Genomic DNA, 9,036 nt, shown 5'->3' with positions numbered 1-9,036 from the left:
TAGGGTTAGGGTTATGCTGAGGGCCAGGGTTAGAGATCCGGTTAGGGTTACGATTGGACCTAGGGTTAGGGTTATGTTGACGGCCAGGGTTAGACATCCGGTTAGGGTTACGATTGGACCTAGGGTTAGGGTTATGTTGAGGGCTAGGGTTAGAGATCCGGTTAGGGTTACGATTGGACCTAGGGTTAGGGTTATGTTGAGGGCTAGGGTTAGAGATCCGGTTAGGGTTACGATTGGACCGAGGATTACGGTTATGTTGAGGGTTAGGGTTAGAGATCCGGTTAGGGTTACGATTGGACCTAGGGTTAGGGTTATGTTGAGGGTTAGCGTTAGAGATCCGGTTATGCTTACGATTGGACCTAGGGTTAGGGTAATGTTGAGGGCTAGGGTTAGAGATCCGGTTAGGGTTACGATTGGACCTAGGGTTAGGGTTATGTTGAGGGCTAGGGTTAGAGATCCGGTTAGGGTTACGATTGGACCTAGGGTTAGGGTTATGTTGAGGGCTAGGGTTAGAGATCCGGTTAGGGTTACGATTGGACCTAGGGTTAGGGTTATGTTGAGGGCTAGGATTAGAGATCCGGTTAGGGTTACGATTGGACCTAGGGTTAAGGTTATGTTGAGGGCTAGGGTTCGAGATCCGGTTATGCTTACGATTGGACCTAGGATTAGGGTTATGTTGACGGCTAGGGTTAGAGATCCGGTTAGGGTTACGATTGGACCTAGGGTTAGGGTTATGTTGAGGGCTAGGGTTAGAGATCCGGTTAGGGGTACGATTGGACCTAGGGTTAGGGTTATGTTGAGGGCTAGGGTTAGAGATCTGGTTAGGGGTACGATTGGACCTAGGGTTAGGGTTCTGTTTAGGGCTAGGGTTAGAGAACCGGTTTGGGTTACGATTGGACCTAGGGTTAGGGTTATGTTGAGGGCCAGGGTTAGAGATCCGGTTAGGGTTACGATTGGACCTAGGGTTAGGGTTATGTTGAGGGCCAGGGTTAGAGATCCGGTTAGGGTTACGATTGGACTTAGGGTTAGCGTTATGTTGAGGGCTAGGGTTAGAGATCCGTTTATGCTTACGATTGGACCTAGGGTTAGGGTTATGTTGAGGGCCAGGGTTAGAGATCCGGTTATGCTTACGATTGGACCTAGGGTTAGGGTTATGTTGAGGGCCAGGGTTAGAGAACCGGTTAGGGTTACGATTGGACCTAGGGTTAGGGTTATGTTGAGGGCTAGGGTTAGAGATCCGGTTAGGGTTACGATTGGACCTAGGGTTAGGGTTATGTTGAGGGCTAGGGTTAGAGATCCGGTTAGGGTTACGATTGGACCTAGGGTTAGGGTTATGTTGATGGCTAGGGTTAGAGATCCGGTTAGGGTTACGATTGGACCTAGGGTTAGGGTTATGTTGAGGGCTAGGGTTAGAGATCCGGTTAGGGTTACGATTGGACCTAGGGTTAGGGTTATGTTGAGGGCCAGGGTTAGAGATCCGGTTATGCTTACGATTGGACCTAGGGTTAGGGTTATGTTGAGGGCCAGGGTTAGAGATCCGGTTAGGGTTACGATTGGACCTAGGGTTAGGGTTATGTTGAGGGCTAGGGTTAGAGATCCGGTTAGGGTGACGATTGGACCTAGGGTTAGGGTTATGTTGAGGGCCAGGGTTAGAATCCGGTTAGGGTTACGATTGGACCTAGGGTTAGGGTTATGTTGAGGGCCAGGGTTAGAGATCCGTTTAGGGTTACGATTGGAGCTAGGGTTAGGGTTATGTTGAGGGCTAGGGTTAGAGATCCGGTTAGGGTTACGATTGGACCTAGGGTTAGGGTTATGTTGAGGGTAGGGTTAGAGATCCGGTTAGGGTTACGATTGGACCTAGGGTTAGGGTTATGTTGAGGGCTAGGGTTAGAGATCCGGTTAGGGTTACGATTGGACCTAGGGTTAGGGTTATGTTCAGGGCTAGGGTTAGAGATCCGGTTAGGGCTACGATTGGACCTAGGGTTAGGGTTATGTTGAGGGCTAGGGTTAGAGATCTGGTTAGGGGTACGATTGGACCTAGGGTTAGGGTTATGTTGAGGGCCAGGGTTAGAGATCCGTTTAGGGTTACGATTGGACCTAGGGTTAGGGTTATGTTGAGGGCTAGGGTTAGAGATCCGGTTAGGGTTACGATTGGACCTAGGGTTAGGGTTATGTTGAGGGTAGGGTTAGAGATCCGGTTAGGGTTACGATTGGACCTAGGGTTAGGGTTATGTTGAGGGCTAGGGTTAGAGATCCGGTTAGGGTTACGATTGGACCTAGGGTTAGGGTTATGTTGAGGGCAGGGTTAGAGATCCGGTTAGGGTTACAATTGGACCTAGGGTTAGGGTTATGTTGAGGGCTAGGGTTAGAGATCCGGTTAGGGTTACGATTGGACCTAGGGTTAGGGTTATGTTGAGGGCTAGGGTTAGAGATCCGGTTAGAGTTACGATTGGACCTAGGGTTAGGGTTATGTTGAGGGCTAGGGTTAGAGATCCGGTTAGGGTTACGATTGGACCTAGGGTTAGGGTTATGTTGAGGGCTAGGGTTAGAGATCCTGTTAGGGTTACGATTGGACCTAGGGTGCTGGTTATGTTGAGGGCTAGGGTTAGAGATCCGGTTAGGGTTACGATTGGACCTAGGGTTAGGGTTATGTTGAGGGCTAGGGTTCGAGATCCGGTTATGCTTACGATTGGACCTAGGGTTAGGGTTATGTTGACGGCTAGGGTTAGAGATCCGGTTAGGGTTACGATTGGACCTAGGGTTAGGGTTATGTTGAGGGCTAGGGTTAGAGATCCGGTTAGGGTTACGATTGGACCTAGGGTTAGGGTTATGTTCAGGGCTAGGGTTAGAGATCCGGTTAGGGCTACGATTGCACCTAGGGTTAGGGTTATGTTGAGGGCCAGGGTTAGAGATCCGGTTAGGGTTACGATTGGACCTAGGGTTAGGGTTATGTTGAGGGCCAGGGTTAGACATCCGGGTAGGGTTACGATTGGACCTAGGGTTAGGGTTATGTTGAGGGCCAGGGTTAGAGATCCGGTTATGCTTACGATTGGACCTAGGGTTAGGGTTATGTTGAGGGCCAGGGTTAGATATCCGGTTAGGGTTAAGATTGGACCTAGGGTTAGGGTTATGTTGAGGGCTAGCGTTAGAGATCCGGTTAGGGTTACGATTGGACCTAGGGTTAGGGTTATGATGAGGGCCAGGGTTAGAGATCCGGTTATGCTTACGATTGGACCTAGGGTTAGGGTTATGTTGAGGGCCAGGGTTAGACATCCGGTTAGGGTTACGATTGGACCTAGGGTTAGGGTTATGTTGAGGGCTAGGGTTAGATATCCGGTTAGGGTTACGATTGGACCTAGGGTTAGGGTTATGTTGAGGGTTAGCGTTAGAGATCCGGTTATGCTTACGATTGGACCTAGCGTTAGGGTTATGTTGAGGGCTAGGGTTAGAGATCCGGTTAGGGTTACGATTGGACCTAGGGTTAGGGTTATGTTGAGGGCTAGGGTTAGAGATCCGGTTAGGGTTACGATTGGACCTAGGGTTAGGGTTATTTTGAGGGCTAGGGTTAGAGATCCGGTTAGGGGTACGATTGGACCTAGGGTTAGGGTTATGTTGAGGGCTAGGATTAGAGATCCAGTTAGGGTTACGATGGGACCTAGGGTTAGGGTTATGTTGAGGGCTAGGGTTCGAGATCCGGTTATGCTTACGATTGGACCTAGGGTTAGGGTTATGTTGTCGGCTAGGGTTAGAGATCCGGTTAGTGTTACGATTGGACCTAGGGTTAGTGTTATGTTGAGGGCTAGGGTTAGAGATCCTGTTAGGGTTACGATTGGACCTAGGGTTAGGGTTATGTTGAGGGCCAGGGTTAGAGATCCGGTTAGGGTTACGATTGGACCTAGGGTTAGGGTTATGTTGAGGGCCAGGGTTAGACATCCGGTTAGGGTTACGATTGGACCTAGGGTTAGGGTTATGTTGAGGGCCAGGGTTAGAGATCCGGTTATTCTTACGATTGGACCTAGGGTTAGGGTTTTGTTGAGGGCCAGGGTTAGAGATCCGGTTAGGGTTACGATTGGACCTAGGGTTAGTGTTATGTTGAGGGCTAGGGTTAGAGATCCGGTTAGGGTTACGATTGGACCTAGGGTTAGGGTTATGTTGAGGGCCAGGGTTAGAGATCCGGTTAGGGTTACGATTGGACCTAGGGTTAGGGTTATGTTGAGGGCCAGGGTTAGACATCCGGTTAGGGTTACGATTGGACCTAGGGTTAGGGTTATGTTGAGGGCTAGGGTTAGAGATCCGGTTAGGGTTACGATTGGACCTAGGGTTAGGGTTATGTTGAGGGCTAGGGTTAGAGATCCGGTTAGGGTTACGATTGGACCGAGGGTACGGTTATTTTGAGGGTTAGGGTTAGAGATCCGGTTAGGGTTACGATTGGACCTAGGGTTAGGGTTTTGTTGAGGGTTAGCGTTAGAGATCCGGTTATGCTTACGATTGGACTAGGGTTAGGGTTATGTTGAGGGCTAGGGTTAGAGATCCGGTTAGGGGTACGATTGGACCTAGGGTTAGGGTTATGTTGAGGGCTAGGGTTAGAGATCTGGTTAGGGGTACGATTGGACCTAGGGTTAGGGTTATGTTTAGGGCTAGGGTTAGAGATCCGGTTTGGGTTACGATTGGACCTAGGGTTAGGGTTATGTTGAGGGCCAGGGTTAGAGATCCGGTTAGGGTTACGATTGGACCTAGGGTTAGGGTTATGTTGAGGGCCAGGGTTAGAGATCCGGTTACGGTTACGATTGGACCTAGGGTTAGGGTTATGTTGAGGGCTAGGGTTAGAGATCCGGTTAGGGTTACGATTGGACCTAGGGTTAGGGTTATGTTGAGGGCCAGGGTTAGAGATCCGGTTACGGTTACGATTGGACCTAGGGTTAGCGTTATGGTGAGGGCTAGGGTTAGAGATCCGTTTATGCTTACCATTGGACCTAGGGTTAGGGTTATGTTGAGGGCTAGGGTTAGAGATCCGGTTAGGGTTACGATTGGACCTAGGGTTAGGGTTATGTTGAGGGCCAAGGTTAGAGATCCGGTTATGCTTACGATTGGACCTAGGGTTAGGGTTATGTTGAGGGCCAGGGTTAGAGATCCGGTTAGGGTTACGATTGGACCTAGGGTTAGGGTTATGTTGAGGGCTAGGGTTAGAGATCGGGATAGGGTTACGATTGGACCTAGGGTTAGGGTTATGTTGAGGGCTAGGGTTAGAGATCCGGTTAGGGTTACGATTGGACCTAGGGTTAGGGTTCTGTTGATAGCTAGGGTTAGAGATCCGGTTAGGGTTACGATTGGACCTAGGGTTAGGGTTATGTTGAGGGCCAGGGTTAGAGATCCGGTTAGGGTTACGATTGGACCTAGGTTTAGGGTTATGTTGAGGGCCAGGGTTAGAGATCCGGTTAGGGTTACGATTGGACTTAGGGTTAGCGTTATGTTGAGGGCTAGGGTTAGAGATCCGTTTATGCTTACGATTGGACCTAGGGTTAGGGTTATGTTGAGGGCCAGGGTTAGAGATCCGGTTATGCTTACGATTGGACCTAGGGTTAGGGTTATGTTGAGGGCCAGGGTTAGACATCCGGTTAGGGTTACGATTGGACCTAGGGTTAGGGTTATGTTGAGGGCTAGGGTTAGAGATCCGGTTAGGGTTACGATTGGACCTAGGGTTAGGGTTATGTTGAGGGCTAGGGTTAGAGATCCGGTTAGGGTTACGATTGGACCGAGGGTTACGGTTATGTTGAGGGTTAGGGTTAGAAATCCGGTTAGGGTTACGATTGGACCTAGGGTTAGGGTTATGTTGAGGGTTAGCGTTAGAGATCCGGTTATGCTTACGATTGGACCTAGGGTTAGGGTTATGTTGAGGGCTAGGGTTAGAGATCCGGTTAGGGTTACGATTGGACCTAGGGTTAGGGTTATGTTGAGGGCTAGGGTTAGAGATCCGGTTAGGGTTACGATTGGACCTAGGGTTAGGGTTATTTTGAGGGCTAGGGTTAGAGATCCGGTTAGGGGTACGATTGGACCTAGGGTTAGGGTTATGTTGAGGGCTAGGATTAGAGATCCAGTTAGGGTTACGATGGGACCTAGGGTTAGGGTTATGTTGAGGGCTAGGGTTCGAGATCCGGTTATGCTTACGATTGGACCTAGGGTTAGGGTTATGTTGTCGGCTAGGGTTAGAGATCCGGTTAGGGTTACGATTGGACCTAGGGTTAGTGTTATGTTGAGGGCTAGGGTTAGAGATCCTGTTAGGGTTACGATTGGACCTAGGGTTAGGGTTATGTTGAGGGCCAGGGTTAGAGATCCGGTTAGGGTTATGATTGAACCTAGGGTTAGGGTTATGTTGAGGGCCAGGGTTAGACATCCGGTTAGGGTTACGATTGGACCTAGGGTTAGGGTTATGTTGAGGGCCAGGGTTAGAGATCCGGTTATGCTTACGATTGGACCTAGGGTTAGGGTTTTGTTGAGGGCCAGGGTTAGAGATCCGGTTAGGGTTACGATTGGACCTAGGGTTAGTGTTATGTTGAGGGCTAGGGTTAGAGATCCGGTTAGGGTTACGATTGGACCTAGGGTTAGGGTTATGTTGAGGGCCAGGGTTAGAGATCCGGTTAGGGTTTCGATTGGACCTAGGGTTAGGGTTATGTTGAGGGCCAGGGTTAGACATCCGGTTAGGGTTACGATTGGACCTAGGGTTAGGGTTATGTTGAGGGCTAGGGTTAGAGATCCGGTTAGGGTTACGATTGGACCTAGGGTTAGGGTTATGTTGAGGGCTAGGATTAGAGATCCGGTTAGGGTTACGATTGGACCGAGGGTACGGTTATTTTGAGGGTTAGGGTTAGAGATCCGGTTAGGGTTACGATTGGACCTAGGGTTAGGGTTTTGTTGAGGGTTAGCGTTAGAGATCCGGTTATGCTTACGATTGGACTAGGGTTAGGGTTATGTTGAGGGCTAGGGTTAGAGATCCGGTTAGGGGTACGATTGGACCTAGGGTTAGGGTTATGTTGAGGGCTAGGGTTAGAGATCTGGTTAGGGGTACGATTGGACCTAGGGTTAGGGTTATGTTTAGGGCTAGGGTTAGAGATCCGGTTTGGGTTACGATTGGACCTAGGGTTAGGGTTATGTTGAGGGCCAGGGTTAGAGATCCGGTTAGGGTTACGATTGGACCTAGGGTTAGGGTTATGTTGAGGGCCAGGGTTAGAGATCCGGTTACGGTTACGATTGGACCTAGGGTTAGGGTTATGTTGAGGGCCTGGGTTAGAGATCCGGTTAGGGTTACGATTGGACCTAGGGTTAGGGTTATGTTGAGGGCCAGGGTTAGAGATCCGGTTACGGTTACGATTGGACCTAGGGTTAGCGTTATGGTGAGGGCTAGGGTTAGAGATCCGTTTATGCTTACCATTGGACCTAGGGTTAGGGTTATGTTGAGGGCTAGGGTTAGAGATCCGGTTAGGGTTACGATTGGACCTAGGGTTAGGGTTATGTTGAGGGCCAAGGTTAGAGATCCGGTTATGCTTACGATTGGACCTAGGGTTAGGGTTATGTTGAGGGCCAGGGTTAGAGATCCGGTTAGGGTTACGATTGGACCTAGGGTTAGGGTTATGTTGAGGGCTAGGGTTAGAGATCGGGATAGGGTTACGATTGGACCTAGGGTTAGGGTTATGTTGAGGGCTAGGGTTAGAGATCCGGTTAGGGTTACGATTGGACCTAGGGTTAGGGTTATGTTGATGGCTAGGGTTAGAGATCCGGTTAGGGTTACGATTGGACCTAGGGTTAGGGTTATGTTGAGGGCCAGGGTTAGAGATCCGGTTAGGGTTACGATTGGACCTAGGGTTAGGGTTATGTTGAGGGCCAGGGTTAGAGATCCGGTTAGGGTTACGATTGGACTTAGGGTTAGCGTTATGTTGAGGGCTAGGGTTAGAGATCCGTTTATGCTTACGATTGGACCTAGGGTTAGGGTTATGTTGAGGGCCAGGGTTAGAGATCCGGTTATGCTTACGATTGGACCTAGGGTTAGGGTTATGTTGAGGGCCAGGGTTAGAGAACCGGTTAGGGTTACGATTAGACCTAGGGTTAGGGTTATGTTGAGGGCTAGGGTTAGAGATCCGGTTAGGGTTACGATTGGACCTAGGGTTAGGGTTATGTTGAGGGCTAGGGTTAGAGATCCGGTTAGGGTTACGATTGGACCTAGGGTTAGGGTTATGTTGATGGCTAGGGTTAGAGATCCGGTTAGGGTTACGATTGGACCTAGGGTTAGGGTTATGTTGAGGGCTAGGGTTAGAGATCCGGTTAGGGTTACGATTGGACCTAGGGTTAGGGTTATGTTGAGGGCCAGGGTTAGAGATCCGGTCATGCTTACGATTGGACCTAGGGTTAGGGTTATGTTGAGGGCCAGGGTTAGAGATCCGGTTAGGGTTACGATTGGACCTAGGGTTAGGGTTATGTTGAGGGCTAGGGTTAGAGATCCGGTTAGGGTGACGATTGGACCTAGGGTTAGGGTTATGTTTAGGGCCAGGGTTAGAATCCGGTTAGGGTTACGATTGGACCTAGGGTTAGGGTTATGTTGAGGGCCAGGGTTAGAGATCCGTTTAGGGTTACGATTGGACCTAGGGTTAGGGTTATGTTGAGGGCTAGGGTTAGAGATCCGGTTAGGGTTACGATTGGACCTAGGGTTAGGGTTATGTTGAGGGTAGGGTTAGAGATCCGGTTAGGGTTACGATTGGACCTAGGGTTAGGGTTATGTTGAGGGCTAGGGTTAGAGATCCGGTTAGGGTTACGATTGGACCTAGGGTTAGGGTTATGTTGAGGGTTAGCGTTAGAGATCCGGTTAGGGTTACGATTGGACCTAGGGTTAGGGTTATGTTGAGGGCTAGGGTTCGAGATCCGGTTATGCTTACGATTGGACCTAGGGTTAGGGTTATGTTGTCGGCTAGGGTTAGAGATCCGGTTAGGGTTACGATTGGACCTAGGGTTAGTGTTATGTTGAGGGCTAGGGTTAGAGATCCTGTTAGG

The sequence above is a fragment of the Miniopterus natalensis genome, chromosome 21, assembly GCF_054644295.1.
Source record: "Miniopterus natalensis isolate mMinNat1 chromosome 21, mMinNat1.hap1, whole genome shotgun sequence".
Classification (NCBI taxonomy): Eukaryota; Metazoa; Chordata; class Mammalia; order Chiroptera; family Miniopteridae; genus Miniopterus; species Miniopterus natalensis.
Note: the sequence above shows the minus strand (reverse complement) of the source record.